Genomic DNA, 23,764 nt, shown 5'->3' with positions numbered 1-23,764 from the left:
TTCTCAGTGCTGTTTCAGAATTAGATTGTTTGTATGTAAAGAAGTGCTTTTTACATTGTCTGACACATAGAAGATGCTTAACCAGTGTTTGTTCCATTTTATTAATGCTGTTTGTTGCTGTTGCTGTTGTTGTTTTAGAGATGGAGTCTCACTCTGTCACCCAGGCTGGAGTGCAGTGACATGAACATAGCGTCGAACCTCCTGGCTCAAGCAATCCTCCCGCCCCAGTCTCCTGAGTAGCAAGAACCGCAGGCATACACCACCATGCCCTGATAATTTGTTATTTTTCTGTAGTGACAGGGTTTTGCTATGTTGCTCAGGCTGGTTTCAAACTCCCAGGCTCAAGTGATCGTCCCATCTTGGCCTCCTAAAACTTTGGGATTACAGGTATAAGCCACGGATTCAGTTATTCTCCAATCATACAACTATGTAATTATGGAGAGATTATCATGAATCAGTTCTGTGGTAGCTGTTACATCTTACGTAAACTTCAGCTTTACTGGTGTCTGCTACTCTTTTGTTTAATTTCAGTGATTCTGCTGCTCTCATTTTGATCTCAGTCATGTATAGTATCAACATTTTCTTGCACTTTCTGTGTGCGGCTTGTTTGTAAGCTACTCACAGTTACTTCACGTAAGATGGTTTCCAAGTACTTTCATATGGCATTATGCCCTATTGCCTTACGGGCTGAGAGTTAATAGCAAAGACCCCAAGAATAAACACTACAGTTTCTGTGACTACAACATTTTACAAACTTTTATTTGTTATTTTTAAAATATCTCCACCTGCCCAACATATATTTATTACCTTTTGCTTTAATATTGTTCATCTCCATTCATATAAAATACATTGTATTCCTATGACCGATCATTTGGGGATTCTTTAAAAAATATTCCATGCCCATTTATTTTTCCCTTCAGCTATCAGATAAACCATGGCCAGTGAATGGTTTGAATGTCTTTGGTACTAACCCTTAGGGTATTGTGCAGGCTTTAGGGCCACATAATACCACAGAGTTTTTTATAAATCAAAACTTGTTAAAAAACCAGCAGTCCTGTGACACATATATTGACCTAGAGTGCTCAGATACGTTGAATACTTTTCCAGATAACGTTTTAAAAATAATGGCCAAATAAAAATTCTGCACTGATTCGAAAGTACACAATCAGCATACTGCTTGAATATCTTTATGCTGTGTACAAGAAACCATTTCCTCAATGAACTCATTCTCTCTAGGTCTATTTTTGGATGATTTGGGTGGGATACTTTAAATTCACCTTCTCTGTCCCCTACTAATATTTAGCATTCTCCTAGAGAATGTGAAGTCATTCATCCTGAAATATCCATTGATGACAACATCATTATTGATTTTAACTGTATTGGGATGACATGGCAATTATGTAAAAGCATAACCTGTTTAGGTATCTATGTTAGAGGCATTTGCCGTAAAGAACATTTTACATTTTGCAAGTAGTGTAGTCATTCATTCAATCACAAAATTATATATTTACTGCGAGGTTATTATGACTCAGAACTATGGTGGCTGGTAGCAACAATTACACTTAATGACTGCTATCCTCTTTTTAATTTCAGTGATGTCTCTTTTGCTTTTATATTTTAGCAAGGTATAGTGTTAATAATTACTTGTGAGTTTTTATGTTCAGATTATTTGCAAGCTGCTCATATAAAATGACCTTTGCATTATTAGCAAAGCACAGAAATAGCTCACATGTTTAAAAATTTAAATCATCGAAAAAGAATTTTTTACTGTCTTCACAAATGTAGAATAAAAGGCTATGTGGTAAATTTCCATTTTAACTTCATATGCTTTATTTGAATTTTAGATATTTTGAAAAGTTAATATGAAATATAAATATGATTCCTAAGGCACAAGTGGTTCTCTTTGCAGATCCAGGATCTGATAATACTTGGGAGGTTTTGATTCCCTAGATATATCCTAAAATTTTCCTTAGTTGTATTTTTACTTTTGCAATTTATGCAAACTGAAATGTGTACTTGGATTAAAATATCCCAAGCATGTTGTAAAATGAGCTCAAATTATTTCATTCTCATGAAAACTTAATAGATTATTACAGTTGATATTGTACTTAGTAGAATTATTTGACATCTGTTTACATAAATTACATTCTCTACAATATTTTCAGTATGCTGAAGGACATAACTACTTTTTACATGGTTTCCCCTCCTCACATGTACACATATTAATTTGATTAAAATAGACCAATTAAATGAACGGAAAATAAACTTTCCTCCTAATTTTTTGGAAATAAACTATTTCAAACTTAGTGGTCAATCAAGTATGAGAAATTGGTGCATGCTGACTTAGTTATAAATTTGCTTATTTTATCGATACCATATAGCATTTAGCTTTATGTTCTCACTGAATTTTAATCCTATTAAAATTCTCCTGGCAGTTCTATTCAGAGAGAAAAATTAGACTTTCTACAAAACTTAAAATTATTTATAGATGATTATCTTAATTTGTTTGTTGGGCTATATCTAGGAGGTTAGTTTGTGTTTAGTTGTTGAAATACATCAATATTGAGCTCTTAGTGTGTCTCAACAAAATAGCCACATAGGGGAGCTCTAACCCAGCAAAAGAATAAATCACCTGCTAAACAGGATACCAAAACAGTTATTTTTCTCTTTTCAAAATGAAATCCAAAGAGAGTTTTAGGCAATTTTATATTATTCCAATTGCATTCTTTACATGCCTCTCAGAAATGTTTATGTGAAAATTATATGTCACATTCAAAATGATTTGTAGCAAATGCCTTTTTCCCCCCTACTAACCTGTGTCCATTCTATATTAGCATGAAATTGCATTGCAATAGCTAGAGATTTTACTTCAAAGCAATTATACTCAATAAAATGACCATGAATTTAGTTTGGCTGCAGTAACTGATGAATGGAAGCATTTATTAACTGTATAAAGATGAAAATATGTCTGGGCCCAGTGGCTCATGCCTGTAATCCCAGCACTTTGTGAAGCTGAGGTGGGTGCATCACTTGAGGTCAGGAGTTCGAGACCAGCCTGGTCAAAGTGGTGAAAGTCCATCTTTACTAAAATTTCAGGAAAAAAAAAAAATTAGCTGTGCATGGTGGTGCACACCTGTAATCACAGATCCTCGGGAGGTTGAGGCAGCAGAATTGCTTGAACCTGGGAGGCAGACGTTGTAGTGAGGCAAGGTTGTGCTACTGCACCTCATCCTGGGCACCTGGGCAACAGAGTGAGTGAGACTCCATCTTAAAAAAAAAAAAAAAAAAAAAAAAAAAAACAGGAAAAAAGATGAAAATATCAGAGCAAATCTTTAATAATGCATAGTTAATCCATGGTAAAAATGACTATTTTTAAACTCTCTGCCCTATACTGAGTACATAGATCAACACTTTCTGCCTGTGTTGTAATTTTAACTAAACTAGGACATTTGTTTTGTCTCTTATATTATGCATATTAAGAATCCTGAATCCAAAAATCTGAAACCCAAAATGCTCCAAAATTCAAAGCTTTTTGAGTACCAACATGATGTTCAAATAAAATTCTCACTGAAACATTTCGGAGTTCAGATTTTGGAATGAAGGATGCTCAACCAACATGTATAATACAAATAAACATTGAAATCTAAAACACTTGAAAACCATTTGGAAAAAGGAGACTCAACCTGTAAAATGAAACACAATGTAAAATAAAATGTCATTAAATGCTTTTTAAAAAATGATTGAAAATCATCACTTAATATATTTTGTATTCTATCATTGTGGGTGACAAAATGACTGTACTATAGGGGTGTCAAAAGTACATTTGAATATGCAGAAGAGAGGTTAAATTAACTTGATAAATGATTGTTAGAGACTAATCTGAATAACAGAGACAAAGATTGATGAAAACAAACAGCCTCAGAAAAATGCAGTTCGTTATTAATCACAACAACATATTACTGATGTAATAGCAGAAAGAGAGGAAGAAAAGGTCTACAAAACATATCTGATGAATCACTAAAATCTTTCCAAATTTGAGGAATAGCATTAGTGTAATTCTCCAATAGGCTACAAATCAGATAAATTCAAAAAGATCCACACAAATACAAATTATATTAAAAATGCTGGAAAGCAAAGACAGTCTTGAAGGCAGCAAGAAAAATATAACATCACTTAAAATGGAGTGCAGGTAAGATTAACGGCAGACCTCTCATCAAAACAATGGAGGCCTGCAGGCAGTGGGATGACATATTCAAAGGGCTAAAAGGAAATAGATAAATAAATAATTGTCAAACAAGAATCTTAAGTTCAGCAAAATAAGTTTTACAAATTAAGATGAGAAAATAAAGATATTCATAGGTAAACAATTGAAAAAAAATGTGTTATTAGCAAACCTTTCTTATAAGAAGTATGAAAGAAAGATTTTCCAACTAAAACAAAGTGACTTCCAGCAGCAATCTGGACACACACACAAACAATGTTTTAAGGAACTAACTCAAAAAAGTATAGAAAACATTAACAAAATTGAGGTGTTAAATTAAAAAATATTAATGAATGCAAAAGAAAACAGCAAAAGGGGGATACAGGAAGAAAATACATGAGACATATAAAAAATAGAAAGTAGATTGGAAGATATAAATCCAACTATATCAATGGTACCGTTCAATATTATTGGTTAAAAATCTGATGAATGAATGGCCAGGAATGGTGGCTCACGCCTGTAATCCCAGCACTTTGCGAGGCCGAGACAGGTGGATCACTAGGTCAGGAGCTCGAGACCATCCTGGCCAACATGGTGAAATCCTATCTCTACTAAAAATACAAAAAAAATAGCTGGACATGGTGGCAGGTGCCTGTAGTCCCAGCTACTCAGGAGGCTGAGGCAGGAAAATGATGTGAACCCGGGAGGTGGAGCTTGCAGTGAGTTGAGATCGCACCACTGCACTCCAGCCTGGGCAACAGAGCAAGACTCTGTCTCAAAAAAAAAAAAAAAAAAAAAAAAATCTGATGAATGAATAAACAGGATTTTCATTAATAATTAAACAAGAATGAATAGAAACAAACAAAACAAATATCAAATGCTCTATATTGAAGACACACTTTAAAAACAAAAGTTCAAAAATAAAAAATGGAAAAAGTATATTATACAAATAGCAGCAAAAATAAGGTTGAAACAGCTATACTAATATAGACACAATTAATTTAAAAACAACAAAAGAAAAAGAGACAAAGAAACATTTGAAACCAATAAAAATGGTAAATCATACAAAAATTTAATTATGTGCGTATATGCACCTAAGGAAGTAGTCCAAAATGTAGGAAACAAAAAATGAAAGACATGAAAGAATAAATATGTAATTCAAAAGGAATAGTAGGAAACATTAATACTTCACAATAATAATGGGTAGAATAGATTGGTGAAGATGAACTGGAGAAAATGTGATTAACACTAAAATACAAGCCTTATCAGACATTTTTAGAAAATTTCACCCAGCAATGATAGAATGCAAAGCATCTGCTATACATGAAACAGCTTCAGAATACACAATATGCCAAATCACGAAGTAAGCTTCAGTGTATCTGAAAAGATTTAAATCTTAAAAAGTATTTTCTTCAATCACAATGGAATATTATAATTCAATAACAGAAGGAAATTTAAGAAATTTACAAATAAGTGGAAATTAAAACAAACAAAACATGCCTAAATAGCTAATGAGTCACAAAATCACAAAAGAATCTAGAAATACTTTGAAATAAATGAAAATAAAGGCACAACAAACCAAAACTCATGGAATACAATTAAATTAGTGCCTAAAAGCAAATGTATAGCTGTAAATGCCCATATTAAAAATGAATGAAGCTCTCAAATTAATACCATATCTTTCCATCATAAGAAACTAGAAACAAGAAAATAAATGGAAGCAAGGAAAGAAAATAATAAAGATTAGGGCAGAAATAAAGAAACATTAATGGAAAATTTTTGAAACCAAAAGTTGATTCTATAAAAAGACAGGAAAAGAAAACGCCAACAAACTTTAAGGTAAAGAGATCAAGAGGAAAAAAGAAACACGAAGACTTTAATTGTTTAATTATTTCAATTTGATTTCAATTATAGAAAATGTAGGAACAAATGTGCCTAGGATCAGGAATGGGAGAGAGAAGGAGAAATGAAAAGTAACTGTTATTGTGCACATGAGATTTTTTGAGTGGGGGATTGATGATAATTTTCTAAAATCAGTTGTGGCAATATTTGTACAATTCTGTGAATTAACTTAAAAAAATTTAATTTTGCACTTGAAGTGGGTTAATTATATATGAATTACATCTCAGCGCTATTAAATATAAAATTATCAATATATGACTAGCAATCAGAATGGGGAGGTCACAAGCACAGTGTACTGAATGTTGCATTATTTCAGTCAACACATGGCTGAAATTTACAGAAAATAAACCAGCAGACTATTTTGAAAAGGTTAAAAAGTTGGATACAAAATATTAGTCAATACTATGTGTAAACTTTAATATTTTAAAATTCTAATATTAATTACCACAAGCTCATTTAGTTCATAGAGGTAGAACTGAGAAGTCCATATTACAAGCCTATCAACCATTAGAATTTAATATCAACCTACTTACTTGATGGTGGCAACTTGATCAATGCAACTGATGCAAAAGTCAGAGTGAGGGCCTAAGGTGAAAATGATGTGCCATATATTAAAGGCACACTAGAGTTCCTTCTGTTTCATGCAACAATGGTACATAAATGAGCTTTCTGTAAATAAACATGCAATACATTTTTCAAAATATTTAAAATTCACACTAACTTGTTGTCAATAAAAAAGACGAGTTCCAGCACAGTAGATCATTAAGTTAAAAAGCCTAATTGTGTTCTTTTTCAAAATGAATGTGTTCTAAACTTCTAAATTGTCAACACACTTTATAATCTCTGTATATTATAGAGGACATAGTAAATCATGTGCTCTATGTACTGAGGGAGGCTGGTACCCTGAAAATAATACCCAGCTTTCATTGCCAACTGGATCCAGGTAATGTTCTGATAGTGGGAATGCTAGAAGATTAGACAAGAAAAGGGAAAAGTTAAACAATTCCCAGTTCTGCCTTTTTTCCGTCTTTTTTTACCCATCCGTCAGCAGAGGACAGATCTGGGCTGCAGCATCATCATCAGCTTCAGGGCCTGCAATGTGAAACCTCTTTCTTGGTCTCAGTACCAGAAAATTTTGCCCTAGCCCCTACTGTGCATCACCAAGGCAGCTCCTCTGCATGTTCAACAGTGACTTTCAGCAATGACTTTCACAGTGTTCCTATCAACCACCACGACCGGTCTCTTCTCTCAGATCCCGGCCATGCCTATGCAGCCTTATTTTAGTAGTATCAGACTGCCATGCAAATTCGCAAAATTTTTCCTGAACGCTTTTTTTTTTCCCTTTCTCTTCACTCTTTAAAATTTTTATTTTATTATGGTAAGATATAAACACCATAAAATTTATTATTTTAAGTATTTTAAGTGTACAGTTCAGCAGCATTAAGTACATTCACACTGTTGTGCGACTATCACCACCATATGTTTCCAGAACTTTTCATCATCCTAAATTGAAACTCTGTACCCATTAAGCAATAAGTCCACGTTCGTCTTTCTCTGAGACTCTGGTCACCGCTGTTCTCCTTTGTTTTTTTCTTTCTGACTTTTATTTTAGTTTCAAGGGGCACAAGTGCAAGTTTGTTTCATGGATAAATTGTGTGTCACAAGGGTTTGGTGTACAAACTGTTTCATCACTCTGGTAATGAGCATAGTGCCCAATAGGTAGTTTTCTGATCCTCACCCTCTTCCCACCCTTTTCCTAAATGAATTAACGCTGGAACAGAAAACAAAATACCACACGTTCTCATTACAAGTGAGAGCCAAACACTGAGCACACATGGGCACAAAGACCTGAACCCTTTTATATACATATTCCTCCCTTCATTTTTCAGAACTAGAGCTACCTTTTTTTTTTTTTTTTTTTTTTCAGTCAGTTTTCCAGGCTGGAGTTCGTACTGGAACCCTTGGCCGCAAAAAATCCTCTCACCTACCAAAGCGGTGAAGTTATAGGCACGAGCCACCATGCCCTTATTCTGTTTGTTCTGGTCGTATCTCAAGTCTCCCAGTTACTTTACCTGCGTCTCTTCGCTTTTCCAGCTTGTGCGAGTAAAAAATCATTGTATTGAATCTCTTCTGTCTGAAGTAACTAGACTGAATGTTTTGATTTTTCCTGACTTGACTCAGAGCTAGAAATTGACAGACCTTTTATTTTATTTATTTATTTATTTACTTTTGAGACGGAGTCTCTCTCTGTCGCCAGGCTGGAGTGCATTGGCACAATCTGGGCTCACTGCAACCTCCGCCTCTCGGGTTCAAGCAATTCTGCTTCAGCCTCCCGAGTAGCTGGGACTACAGGTGCATGCCACCACGCCTAGCTAATTTTTGTATTTTTAGTAGAGACGGGGTTTCACCATGTTGGCCAGGATGGTCTTGATCTCTTGACCTCGTGATCCGTCAGCCTTGGCCTCACAAAGTAGTGGGATTACAGGCATGAACCACCATGCTCAGCAGACACACCATTTTAATGGTAACAGTTATTTGAAAATATTATTTTGTTAAGACAACATTTTTAAAAGGTGGGGTAAATAGAACAATAAATACTTAATCATCTAAAATGACACGAGTAAATCAAAGTTGTATTTACTTGGTATGCATCAGATAAGTGACATCTAAGATATATACTCTGATATTTCAAGTTTCCTCAGTATAGACCCATGTTCACAGATAACATCAATTTCACAATTAATATCCCTTTCTAATATCTCTTATTATCAAGCAACTAATTTTATAAATGTAAATTCTTTTATTTTTTATGTTAATTGCCAGAGTCTCTGGCACTCAGCAAAGGTTAAGATTACAGAAACACATTTAGAAAACACTTCTGAAATAGAGAGTTTTTCATGAAAATGCTAGCTAATCACCTCAAAAGTGTGGGTTTCTGCTTAGTATCACTGATCATCCAAATACATGGATATTCAATATGTTTAAGTACATTAAAGGCAATATATTTGCCAGAGTACAAACATATTATTTAATATTATCTGAAATGGTTCACTACATGAAGTTTTAATGAAACTTTTCATGAAAATCATGAAAGGGAATTTAGTAATATTAAATTACTTTGATTTATATGAATTTGCTTGATTTGGCAGGTTTTTAGATGCCGATTGTAAACTTTAGATGTATTTTAAACAAAATTAACATACTAAATGTTAACTCAAATAAATGATGTTTTTGATATGCTAATAAAGATGTGGGTAATAAACACAAGTGAAACTTTTGTTGAAATGAAAATTATTAAAACTTTTTAAAAGAAATTTTGAATTAATCTATTATAATTTTTGTATGTGTGTCACTTAAATCCAGAAACATCAATTTTAGAAAACTTTCAGATTTTAAAACACCTGTATGTTAGAATATATGTTCAAGTATATTATTATTTATTGCAATATACTTTTTAACTCACAACCAGAAACACAGTGTCTATCAACATGTCTATAAATGAGATGTGACTGAAAATGTGTGGTACACCATTTCACATCTCTGATAATAAGTAACTATTTTGATAGTTTTCAATGTCTATCCATCTTCTATCTAAAAGTTCTAAATTTCTGATTCAACAAAAAAGATATTATTAATATTCATATTTGTAAACCTTAGTACTGTTTGTTGAGGAAAAATAAATTGATATAATAATTTGGAAAACCAAAAATATTTTATACTTTTAAAAATAAACATCAAAAAGCAGCTTATTTAAGTAGGAGACTTTATTACTAAAGTTATGAAATTATACTTAAAATAGATTAAATAACATTTGATCTTATTTTTCTAGAATATTTCTACTTTGTATTAATAAAAAATGAACCACTTGATCATTTTGGAAGGTGTAAATTTTTTCTGAAAATTGAAACAATCCTATGTGGTCAGGAGAAAGTGTGCCTATGTTATCGTTCTTCAGGGAATGAAATCAGATTTGAAGAAGACCAGTTTTCTATAGGTACCACTAAACCTCATTCTTCTCGTGTAAAGAAACTGAAATTGGGTTTGCTATGGTACAGGATGTATCAAGAAAACCTTTTATCTGCACCAGTTTATGTGTCACAGACTCTATCACTCTCATATAATGACAGAAAATCATTGAAACAAATATGCTTACTATCCTGCAATAGCAATAAAAAACACATTTACCCTGAACCAATACATCCATTATCTTGTAACATCAGGGATGTAAAAGAGAGATAAATTGAGACTGCAAGACTCTTTAGTGTAACTTAGTGTTTCAGTATTTTCCATTGTTGTAATGTCAGTCAGATTAGGAAGAAGACAAAAATGGAATTTTAACCTAATTATTCATCATTCCAATGTTGTTTTTCAAAATTTTCCATGTAAAACCAAATAAAAAGTTATGTGACATGACATAAGCCACAATGCTTGGCATGGATTATAATCAAAATTGGATTTTTAAAACAATCCTTCAATTTAAAGAGAAAATACAAATATTTATATAAAAACTATTGTTGGCTGGGCACCATGGCTCATGCCTATAATCCCAGCACTTTGGGAGGCTGAGGCAGACAGATCACGAGGTCAAGAAATTGAGACCATCCTGGCGAACATGGTGAAACCCCATCTCTGCTAACAGTACCAAAAAAATTTAGCTAGGCGTGGTCACGTGCACCTGTAGTCTCAGTTACTCAGGGGGCTGAGGCAGGAGAATCGCTTGAACCCTGGAGGTGGAGGTTGCAGTGAGCCAGGATCACACCATTGCACTGCAGCTTGGTGACACAGCAAGACTCTGTCTAAAAAACAAAACAAAACAAAACAAAACAAAAAAACTATTGTTGTTATAATACATATAGATAACGGTTGTATAAGCATGAATGCAATCTTTTTAATCATTTTAAATTAATATTCCTATATTGTTAAATTCCCATATTGTTCCCATATTGTTAAATTTTAAGTTAAAACATTTCCATTTAAATAAACCAAGAATGACTGAAGTTGGTTTAGGTCACAGTGACCAGATCCTGCTTTGGATTTAGCAGTAGCTGTGGTCTTGGAAAATTGAATATCTGAAATATGAACTATGACAACCCCTAAAATGGGATGTGATTAATAATAAAATTGCTGAATTGTTTTTCGTAATAACTAATCAGCATAGCAATGTTTATTTATGTATATGACATGTAATTTAGATTGATTGTCAATATTTTTATTTCACTCTAAAATACAAATTTAAATTTTATATTTGACTAGGAACAAATGAAGCTTCTTATATTTAATATTTTCAAATACTATAAGCAAATAGACAAAATATATGTCTATTATTTAGCACCTTATTTGTTCTGTACTCTGAGCTCTGAAGTACTTTTTTTTTTTTTTTTTTTTTTTTTTTGAGACAGAGTCTAGCTCTGTCGCCCAGGCTGGAGTGCAGTGGCACAATCTCAGCTCACTGCAAGCTCCGCCTCCTGGGTTCATGCCACTCTCCTGCCTCAGCCTCCCAAGTATCTGGGACTACAGGTGCCCGCCACCACGCCCGGCTAATTTTTTGTACTTTTAGTAGAGACCGAGTTTCACCGTGTTAGCCAGGATGGTCTCGATCTCCTGACCTCGTGATCCGACCACCTAGGCATCCCAAAGTGCTGGGATTACAGGTGTGAGCCACTACCTCTGAGTTACATTTTTTAAGGAAAAAATATAAAACTATTTAAATTGTTAAAATTACTAATTTTGAACAAGTACAATTGTTAGCTGCAAAATACAATTTCGACTGCACACCATTGTTAACTCCTTCTAGATTTTGTTGCCAATTAGAGACTAAAATAATATAGTTTCCTTAAAAGTACCATATGTGTCTATACACAAAAATGAAAAAGAAAAATAACATGTAAAATGCTAAATTCCCAAGAAAATTGGTTAAGTGAGGCTTAGAATGTTTTTTGAAAATGACGTTTATATCATTAACTTTAAACATAATAGAGGTTATGTTTTTCAGAACATCTGTTTTCAAATGTTTTAAAAATCCCTGGGATGTGGTTATTAATAAATACTTTGGATATTTGTATTTCTTTCATTGTCTGTTGAATTGTTAGTTTAAAAATATGTGGCCAAATACTGCAACAGTATCCAGCTGAAGATTCTAATATCAGTCACAATAGAATGTTAATAAACTGCAAACATTGTTATTTGGTACATGGTTACATCAAAAGGTATATTCAAAGTTACAGGTGTACATGGAGCATTTAAATAGTAATGACTATAGCAAATAATCATAATATGTAACTGATGTATGCAAAAAAAAATTTATTAAGTTTTTCTTTCAGCCATAATCTATGTAGAGTCCCCTCCAGGGTAAACCAGCTTCTATTCAGAAAGTTAAATTGTCAATTATCATATGCACTCCTCTGTAATAATCCTACTTAGTTTCTTAGTGGTTGTACAACTAGCCTCAGAGCTGTCATCTTACCAGTCGACAAGAAATATTGTGATATTTTAACGTTCTATGAGTGCAACATTGCCGAAAACATAGGGAAGACAAAGGTTGTTGAATGGCAATTGCAATTCCAAACCAGACAGTCTTTTCCCTTCTGCTCCATTAAAATGCTCAATATTCTTTAATGAAGGCTGTAATAAAATGTTGGAAATGCCTCCAGGAAAGCATTCAGTACTCTATGACAATTTTGCTTTACATTACACTTAGTTTTTTTTAAACGGCTTAAATGTCTCTCATTTTAAAAATGGTTTCCATTCATTTTTCAAGAAATTTACCTTAGGTGAAAAGTTTAAGCCTATATATTTTCCTAATATAATGTGAATATAAAACATGCCTACCTACTTGTCTATTTGGAACAGAACACCTACAAAAGATTATGATAAAATATTTGGCAATTATAGATTAGATCACAGGAATAGGCATTCAAGGGCAACTAATTTACATAGTCAACTGAAATCATGCACTTTTTAGAATTTTACATATTACTGAAACTTATGTACAGTTACAAACTATCATTTATAAACAACAACATAATGGTCATGATGATGATGATTGTAGTATCCTGCTGCTGATGAAGAACTGAATGTCTTCACATGTCAGAAGACTCTGCATTAAGCACTGAATTGAAATGTAATTCACTTGGTTCTGTTGGAGTTCATAGTATGAGCGAGACACTGGACAATCCCTTCCCACTCCAACATTTAGTTTTTAAGATAACTTTATGAACACATGTTATTTTAATTATGGATATGTATCTAGTATCATTTTAATATCCATATATTTATATCTATATAACCCTAATGACTAAGTTTTTAATATTAATTAAATTAATATTTACTTGGTATATTCATACTTGCATACATATGTACATAGTATCAAAACTAAATCTTAATATCTGTATTAAAACAAAGATTGATAGAATACTTCTGAATATTTAAAATATAATTATTATATCATAATTATTGGATTGATCAGAATAATAGTTACCCGGAGGTGCCCAAATGGACAAGTGGATTCTAAAATTAAAGTTTTTTCTTTAAATGCTGCAAGAAATCGATTTTTGCTTAAAAATAAATCACTTTTAAAATATGTTCCAAACAAAAATTTATCTCAAATAATTTTTAACAGTAGCTAAATAATGCTGTTTACTTTTATGTTTATGTTCTCTACATACCCTCTATTTTCGTTTTATGAAATATATAACTATTCTTTGTGTATAAGAAAATAAGTCAATGTTTGTTTATGTAATTTCTATAAACAAAGCACTTATTATTTATTTTATCACATGTATACAGCAAAATACCAACAAAATACCAAGGAACCAATTACCACACATGTTATTCCTGACATACAATGTAGTTAGATATTAGCATGTATGTAATTACGCACAGACCGTACACACACATATTTATACATTTTAAAAGCTTTGGACTTCATGCAATTGCGGAAAGGAGTTAGTCTCAGGTGTAGTGTTACTGTCTTTGTGTCTAATGTTAGAGCTTGAAGTCCATAAGACATCAAGGAAAGAGATAAATGGAAGTAAGTTAGGGGAAAACAAGAAGCTGAAACCCACAAGCAGGAGCTAGTGCCCACTGGGACAGACTAAAATCTTTGTCAACTTTTTCTGTTCTTGATCTTGGTAAGGTGGATGTTTAGCAGAAGCCAGATATCTTTATTTTTATTTTTTAAATTTTTTATTATACTTTAAGTTCTGGGATACATGTGCAGAACGTGTAGGTTTGTTACATAGGTATACACGTGCCATGATGGTTTGCTGCACCCATCAACCTGCCGTCTACATTAGGTATTCCTCCTAATGCTCTCCCTCCCCTAGCCCCCAACCCCCAGGCAGGCTCCGATATGTGATATTCCCCTCCCTGTGTTCATGTGTTCTCATTGTTTAATTCTCACTTATGAGTGAGAACATGCGGTGTTTGGTTTTCTGGTCCTGTGTTAGTTTGCTGAGAATGATGGTTTCCAGCTTCACCCATGTCCCTGCAAAGGACATGAACTCATCTTTTTTTATGGCTGCATAGTATTCCATGGTGTATATTTGCCACATTTTCTTTATCCAGTCTATCATTAATGCGCGTTTGGGTTGGTTTCAAGTCTTTGCTATTGTCAGTAGTGCTCCAATAAACATATGTCTGCATGAGTCTTTACAGTAGAATGATTTATAATCCTCTGGATATATACCCAGTAATGGGATTGCTGGGTCAAATGATATTTCTTGCTCTAGATCCTTGAGGAATCTGTCTTCCACAATGGTTGAACTAATTTACACTCCCACCAACAGTGTAAAAGCATTCCTATTTCTCCACATCCTCTCCAGCATCTGTTGTTTCCTGACTTTTTAATGATTGCCATTCTAACTGGCATGAGATGGTATCTCATTGTGGTTTCAATTCGCATTTCTCGAATGACCACTGTGATGAGCTTTTTTTCATATGTTTGTCGGCCACATAAATGTTTTCTTTTGAGAAGTGTCTGTTCATATCCTTCTCCCACTTTTTGATGTTTTCTTTTTTTTTTTTCTTATAAATTTGTTTAAGTTCCTTGTAGATTCTGGATATTAGCCGTTTGTCAGATGGATAGATTGCCAAAATTTTCTCCCATTCTGTAGGCTGCCTCTTCACTCTGATGATAGTTTCTTTTGCTGTGCAGAAGCTCTTTAGTTTAATTAGATCTCATTTGTCAATTTTGGCTGATGCTGTCTCACAAGTCACTGTTGTTCTTTTTCATTTTGTTTTCAATCTTTTTTTTTATTTTTTATTTTTATTTTATTTTATTTTTTTTTTGAGATGGAGTTTCGCTCTGTCGCCCAGGCTAGAGTGCAGTGGCACAATTTCAGCTCACTACAAACTCCATCTCCCAGTTCACGCCATTCTCCTGCCTCAGCCTCCCCAATAGCTGGGACTACAGGCGCCCACCACCACACCCCACTAATTTATTTTTGTATTTTTGGTAGAGACCGGGTTTCACTGTGTTAGCCAGGATGATCTCGATCTCCTGACCTGGTGATCCGCCTGCCTCGGCCTGCCAATGTGCTGGGATTACAGGCGTGAGTCACCGCGCCCGGCCCCTGTTTTCAGTCTTATATATGTGTTTTATTTTCAAGTTTTAACTTTTTTTTCTTCTGTAAATTCTACTGTTATTCTTTTCATCTATTGTTTCCTTTTTTATTTCATCTCCAAAATTTCTACTTGCCTTGTTTTCCATACACTATGTTCTGTTTCATTGTTTGTTTTCAGACAGAGTATTCCTCTGTTTGCCCAGGTTTGAGTGCAGTGGCAAGATCTTTGCTCAACGCAACCTCTGTCTCCCGATCTCAAGTCCCAAGTAGCTGGGACTACAGGTGCGAGGCGCCATGCCCAGCTAATTTTTGTATTTGTGATAGAGATGGATTTTGGCCATGTTGCCCAGGCTGAGCTCAAGTAATCTATCTGCCTCGGCTTCACTAAGTGCTAGGATTACAGGTGTAAGCCACTGCTCCTAGTCGATGATCATTTTTGAACATGCCTTCTGATCATATCAAACAGATATTTATGATATCTGTTTTTATATCTTTGTCTTCTAGTTCCATTATTACTGTCACTTTTTTGTTTTCTAGTTATTGTTGTTTTATTTTCCTGATTATAGTTTACATCATACTTTTATTTTTTGAGCTTGGAAATGTTATATGAAATGCTAGGAGGTGTTAATGTGATATTGTCAGATGCTAAATTTCATTGTGTTCCCTTAAATAATATTGGACATTTCATAATACACTGTTAGGTTACCTAAATGATGGGTTTTTCTTCCACAACACTTTTAAGCTTCATTACAGAGGATACAGAGCAATGTTAGGGGTAATTTAGTCCCACTAAAACTTAGATACATCTGAGGACCTCACCTCAACAGTGTGCCATTACAAGGTCTCTCTGGGTTGATAAAAGACAAGTCTCTTACCAACTCTGTGAAATCTCTAGGAATTATTTTACTTACTATTTTCCATTGGTTTTGTGCCTGGTCGCAGATGGCTTCCTTTCACACATGTACAGATTAGTGCTCAGCCAAACACCCGGGGCCCTTCTGAATTCCATGAAGTTCTTTCTGATTTTGTATCCCGCTCCTCTCCGTCCACCTTAGCCGCCTGATGCCTATCTCTTCTACTAAGTGACGCTGTCGGGAATTTCCTGGTAATGGAGAAAGCTGCTTCCTGGAGCTAAACCTGAATAATTACAGAGATCATTACATTTGTTTTCCCCTCTCTTATGGATTGTTATCATGTGATATCGGGTGTTCAATATGTGGCAAACATTAAATCCCCTTTTACCATTTTATAGACATTTAAGGCAGGAGGTTAAATCTTCTCCTTTATATTACAAATGGCTAGAAGTGGAAATCAAGATAGTATTAGGGATCTATTTATTTTCTAATTGTATCTTTCAATTTTTTAGCTATAGTGCCTACAATTTTTACTGGATTAAAATCCTATCAACATAGGAAATGCAATTTTTTGCACCTGATACTTTTAGTGAGCTGAAGCAGCCTTTTAATAATGAATGCACTCTTTTAAAAATGTATTTAAATGAGAATCAACATTTTCTAAAATCTTACTAAATAAAAATTGTTATTTTTACTAATTATCAATTTGAGAGATCAATGTGTTTTTAAAATTGGGATCGCTTCTCTTTGAATCTCTATAAATTTTCACAAATATTTAAAAATGACTTAGGCCAATTTCATCTGCAATTATATTCATTATTTAGTAAGAATATTTTCTGCAATAGAAGAATCTCTTATATAGCAGTCATGCATTCTCATCTTGCTACCTCTCTTGAAATTGAATTATTTCATAATATGACATGTTCCATAATATCCAGATCAATAATTACTCTTCTTCACAGCAGGGACAAAATCAACATACATGATTCATAATTCCTATCTTCAATGTTGTATATTGATATGATATCTTTTTCCAAAGAAAATATCTTTTTATTTAAAAAATACAGTACATTGTTTTAAAGTATATTTTAAGTTTAATTTAAATATTATACTTTAGGTACAGAGAGTTTAATCTTACTCTTTAATTCACAGCATATTATATCCATACATTCATGTAAAGCCCTTTGTGATTTTTTTATTCAATTTTCATTCCCATCAGTTTTCCTTTCATCCCTCTAGCACTATCATGGACACTTTAATGTCTTTTTTTTTTTTTTTTTTTTTTTTTTTTTTTTGAGACGGAGTCTCACGCTGTTGCCCAGGCTGGAGTGCAGTGGCGCGATCTCGGCTCACTGCAAGCTCCGCCTCCCGGGTTCCCGCCATTCTCCTGCCTCAGCCTCCTGAGTAGCTGGGACTACAGGCACCCGCCACCGCGCCCGGCTAATTTTTTGTATTTTTAGTAGAGACGGGGTTTCACTGTGGTCTCGATCTCCTGACCTTGTGATCCGCCCGCCTCGGCCTCCCAAAGTGCTGGGATTACAGGCTTGAGCCACCGCGCCCGGCCTCACTTTAATGTCTTTAACAAAGGTTCTTAAATATTCATCTGCAAAATACATATGAACTTTTTGCTTAATCATCTTATTTTTGCATAATATTAACTTTCTAAGAGCTTATTATCTTTCCAACAATGCTCTTTTCGAACTGCTTATACTCAAAGCTATACTTTGATAATCTATGATTATAATTATTTATATTTTGAAGGATGAAATTGGTTATGAAACTTGGTATTTAATTTGCATTCTGCAATTACAGTGATTTTGAACGTTTTGGACCATCTCCTGATGTGGCTGCAGCCTTTGATAGTTCATCTTTTGTGATTTGAAAAAATGTATATCTAAATATACTGTATATACGTTTCCTATTTAATCCCTGATTCATCCAATTTGATTTCTTATATTCAAATTGGTAAGCATGGTTGATTTTAGACTTAGAGAATATCTTATTTGGGCTCCTCTTTGTATGTTTTCTTTTATCATTTGCCTATTTTATTGAACTGAAATACTTTATTATGACTTAATTATATGCCCTATGTTTTATTTTCTATTTGATTATTGAACAAGTTTTTCTTCATACACAGGTCACAATTATATTTCCCTACATGATAATCTATTAGATTTACAATTCTAATTTTTATATTTCAGTTCTTATTACATTTAATGAATACATTTTAATATGGTATAATGACAGATTTCAGTTTTATATTTAAAACGTTTAGAGTTTTTTTTAATTGATCTTAACAATTTTTTTTTCAAAACTGTCATTGAAATCACCATCACTGAATGTGAAACCTCCATTTAGTGCCACTGTCCACATTATTACTATAATCACTTTTTGCAGTCTGGGATTTTTGAAAGTTTTCTTTTTTAATCACATATACACCCAAACATGTGAAATTTCCTGATCTTTTCACAGTGATTTCTAATATATTCAATTAGAAATGATCACTGTCTCCTGGCCAGGCATGGTGGCTCACGCCTGTAATGCCAGCACTTTGGGAGGCCGAAGCGGGTGGATCACGAGGTCAGGAGATCGAGACCATCCTGGCTAACATGGTGAAACCCTGTCTCTACTAAAAATACAAAAAATTAGCCGGGCATGGTGGCGGGCGCCTGTAGTCCCAGCTACTCTGGAGGCTGAGGCAGGAGAATGGCATGAACCCGGGAGGCGAAGCTTGCAGTGAGCTGAGATCACGTCACTGCACTCCAGCCTGGGCAACAGAGTGAGACTCTGTCACACACACAAAAAAAAAAAAAAAAAAAGATCACTGTCCACTGTCTCCTAAGCTTTCAGTAATTTTTATTTCACTAATTTTTTTCACCAACTATGTATTAATTGCCTAGTACATGAATATGTTATAAGGACAGAATTGTAGGAAGAGGAAACTTTGTTCCTACCTGAGACTTACAGTATAGTGAGGATCCTAGCCATTAACTTTTAAAATCACTTTTTTAACATTTAAAAATCACAAAACTATCTATACTTTAACGATCTGTATAATTTTATTTGTTAAGCTTTTTATAAAAAATGATGTTTATGAATGAAAATTTAGAAGTGCTACAGCAAAGCACATAAAATTGGGCTACCTTAGACAGAGAGGCAAATTAGGGACTTCCAAGATTATAGGACAGTTAATGTGCTATATAACTATGCAACAAAATAATTATTAGAATGATGTCATACTATTTTATTTAACTTGGTATTTTGTTTCATGGAGAATGAAGAAACAGACAAAGTAGTATATGATATCTATATTTATTCACATATTAATTTATGTAACTGTTTTAGTTGCTAAATAATTTTAACACCCTCTCTTATCTGAGATGGAAAAAAGTGATGATACGTAGAAATATTTGAGAAAATAAAGTCGCTAAAGTGACACCTTCTCTCCTTGAAAGGGAGGATGGGATGATGAGCCACATACTTTCCAGATCTTACCATCAGGGCCTCCTCCCATGTGGTGCTACCCCACTGCATATCTACATAATACATGGCCTGTTCTCTGATCCAGAGACATCATCCATTCTGTCAGAATTTCTGTCTATGATTAACAAACATGTTAATTTACCATAATTCACTTATATTGAGGAACAAAACTTTTTCTTAGATATACCTGACTTTATATATGTTGTGTCTTTGTTTGCTGTTCCTAAAATTATCTGTTACATATCTAAATAATATTTATTTATATAAGTGACTTTGGATCATGAACCTTCAAGATCTGAGGTCTTTGCTCTATTTGTCCTACTCTTTGAAAGTATGCCAACAATTTTATTTCAATTCTGTCTATCCTGTCTTTGGCTTAGTTTTTCTTCAAAACTACTGTTCTTGTTGTTTCCAATTTTTATACCATCTTTTTAGATTTGAAAATGTTCAGCTTTCTTGTTTAATTGGTTTCATCCATTTGGTGATCGGTGGTGTGCTATTGTGTTCATTTCATCACTTTCATTTTTATTTCCTCTTTACATGTCTTCTAACTCTTTTTCCCATATGAATTTATTCCAACTCACTTGATATTCTCCATACCTAGGCTCATGATCCCTTCCGATAGTTGTAAGAAGAGACACTATATTAACTCTAAAATATGTTAATCATATGAGTGAGGGAGGTGTGTATATTTAGGATTGCAAATGAGCCCCTTCATTTCATGTAAATTTTACCTGCAGGGTACCTCCAAATTTCTACATCATATATCTTGTTCTTGTGTTTAGGTGCAGCTAGCCTCTAAATAATTCCCTATACCAAGGTAAAAGAGGGTTCAGAGGTGTGCAGTCAAGCCACCACCACCTTCTTGGGTACTCAATCTAGTAACAGTCTAACACCTCCTTAATATTACCCTACCTGTTGGCTCTACTGTTTTGTTGCCTCCTGATATGAAAGGATCCGGCAAGATCCCAGGATTATAGGATCTGGGCTAATGATATAATCTGGACCAGTAGGCATAATAATGAACTCATTTTTATTGATTCATAATGCTATCAAGAGAATTTTGAACACCCCTACTGGCTCAAAAATGGAAGCTGATGTTTGAGTAAAACCTAGGACAGATTTTCAGCTTTGAACTCACAATCATTTTGTTATATCTCTAATCTTAGGTTCTCACAGTCACAACATAAAGGACAGAAAGAGAAAATACAGATACTATTTTTTCCCCAAGACTGTTCTCAGCACTTCAGTCCTCTAGCCCTTTTCAGGTCCACACTTTCATTTCTCCCCAGCAATTGTGGCCCTCCTACTATCAGATTCTCAACTGTTTTTCACATGTTTCCAATCATTTTGACTTGATTTTCATCTAACTTTAAGCATTTTTTTTTCTGAAATTTCTGGAGTTTTACTCAATAATTAAAATGATTAGTGTTTTCATGCCAACTATTTTATTCTACTAACATTTCAAATCTGAATCAACGAGAAAAGAACTCAAAACTTTTGCCTTTATAAGCTGATGCTAAGAGTTAAAATCACATAACAAAATTATAGATGTTCCACTTATAAAGTGGGAGCTAAACAGTGTATACACATGAAAATACAGAGTGGAATAACAGGCACTGGGGACTCAAAAAGGGAGGAGAGTGGGAGGGAAATGAGAGTTGAAAAATAACCTATTGGGTACAATGTTCCCTATTTGGGCAATGAGTTCACTAAAAGCCCAAACTCTTGCATTATACAATATATAACCTCTGTGACAAACTTGCATGTGTACCTCTGAATCTATAATTTAAAAATATAATAAATGAATACAATTTTAAACATATCAATTTTGTGTCTGATGGACCATGGTGGGCTGAGAGTTGTTATGATGCTATGTCAGGCTTAAATGTTATAAGACAGAAATTTCTCACATTTTTCTCATCTTTTGACTAAATTTGGAGCTCTCAACTTTTTACACTTACTGTCAAGTTCACCCTATTGCCCTTTCTTGAATGTTGCATTTCACTCAGCATAAAGCTTTTACCAATCAAGTCACCTAGATTGATTCTTATTGAATATGTTTATATTCTCCACTTTATGGATATTTCCAAAAAGTCCTATACCAGCATTTTACTTCACTTTGTTCAGAATTTTGTTTCATTTTTCTCAATATCTTAGTCCCATTCATAATTTATGCTTGGATTTCCTTCTTGCTTCTCAGAATTGATAATTATAATACACTTCTATTCCATTCTATGTATTTCTGGTTTATTAGGCCGAAGTTAAACAAGGAGAACTGACCTACTTCATAGATTGGGTGGATCAGGAACAACGAAGAAATAGTTACTTATTTGAGTCTTGGAGCTAAAGGAACTTGAAAATCTAAATTAAGAGGCAGAATATAAGTTAAATTGGAACAATGAGAAATGAAGTTTATACTTCTATGAATAAAACAATTAAAATTCACAATGGATGTTACATGGAGCCATCAATGTGCTTCAGCTCTCAAAAATATATACTCTTCATGCAATGTCTAGAGGAAGGAAGATAACGGTTCAGCTTTAGGCTGTTCGTATCTGTGGGATATACTGATAAAACTTATAAATCTCTGCCCAGTGTTTTCTATCAAGTCAAATGTGTCAAAGAGCGAAGATCACCAACTCTGCCAAAATGGGAAATAAAATGATGAAATGAGGATATTTAACCCAAGGAAGGCAAAAGTAATGTAAAATGTAATGCTTGTTTTCAAATAAATGAAACATTGTTTGATAATAAATTTGCTTCCTCAGAGGAGAAGATAATTAGTCTATAATATGTAACAATAGATATGAAAATGAGTCTATAAAAATGTATAAAAATGAGTTTGGAAAGTAAACTACCAAAAAAAAAAAAGGAACCAAATTAGGAATTCAATCCTACAAAATGGAATACCAAGAGATGACATATTTATTAATAGAAGTAAAACACAGAAACTTTCAATCATAGAATGGATCCATTGCATACATGTTATCTAAAACTAGGAAACAAAAAAATATAACTTTTTTGTGATGTAGCATAATTTTCAGTAGGTAAATATTTGAGCTTACCTAGTGAGGGTTTAGATTTAATCTGTGCCATCACACACACACACACACACACACACACATATATAATGGGGGTCATTATTATAGGAAAATAGGGTTAAAATCAATAATGTTCCCTCAATTAGAGAAGTCAGAAAAGTGAATGGATTATCTTAGGAGGTTGTGAATTCTTTATTCCTTTATTCCATGTTGAGTGAAGGAGGAAAAGAAAATCTAGAGTTTCAGCAATACTTTTCTTCCAGTCTACATACACTAATTTTAGAACCAAGAGGAACAGTCTATGCTGGAGATTTAGTGAGTCCACTTCTTTGAAAAATACAGGTAAGAAAAAATGCGAAGAAGCTTAAAAATGTATTGATTCTAAACCCATTATTAAAATCGCCTCATAGAATTTCAACGAATTTGTTGATAGCCTATCATATGCAGCTAAAATGGTAATCAGATCATTCTACCATACTCATAGTTACTTCTCCAAATTAGTTTGAGCTTATGATTGACACTGTTATTCTTATTAACGAACCTGCTTCCTTCATGATGTAAAGAGCTACAAGCAGCCTACCAAGCCAGGTCTAAAATCCTTGAACTCATACACTCCAGTAATTTTAAATGCATTCCACTTTAGCTTTATATCCCATTGCCACATCGATATATTGTCATAATCCAGAAACACACAATCTCTGGAATCTTAAATTGCAA

General features: G+C 33.7%; 1 long non-coding RNA gene across 1 annotated transcript; it reads right to left on the bottom strand.

Moving 5' to 3' along the window:
- Positions 1 to 2,957: 2,957 nt before the first annotated feature.
- On the bottom strand, positions 2,958 to 22,411 carry LOC139359206 (uncharacterized). Its single transcript, XR_011615116.1, has 3 exons — positions 22,287 to 22,411; positions 16,578 to 16,803; positions 2,958 to 3,267 (listed from the first exon to the last, which is right to left on the bottom strand). It is a non-coding gene; the product is annotated as an uncharacterized lncRNA (long non-coding RNA).
- Between the last annotated feature and the right edge of the window lie 1,353 nt (positions 22,412 to 23,764).

Source organism: Macaca nemestrina, chromosome 16, assembly GCF_043159975.1.
Source record: "Macaca nemestrina isolate mMacNem1 chromosome 16, mMacNem.hap1, whole genome shotgun sequence".
NCBI lineage: Eukaryota > Metazoa > Chordata > Mammalia > Primates > Cercopithecidae > Macaca > Macaca nemestrina.
The sequence above is the reverse complement of the archived record's forward strand: the minus strand, read 5'-3'. Positions and strand labels throughout refer to the sequence as shown.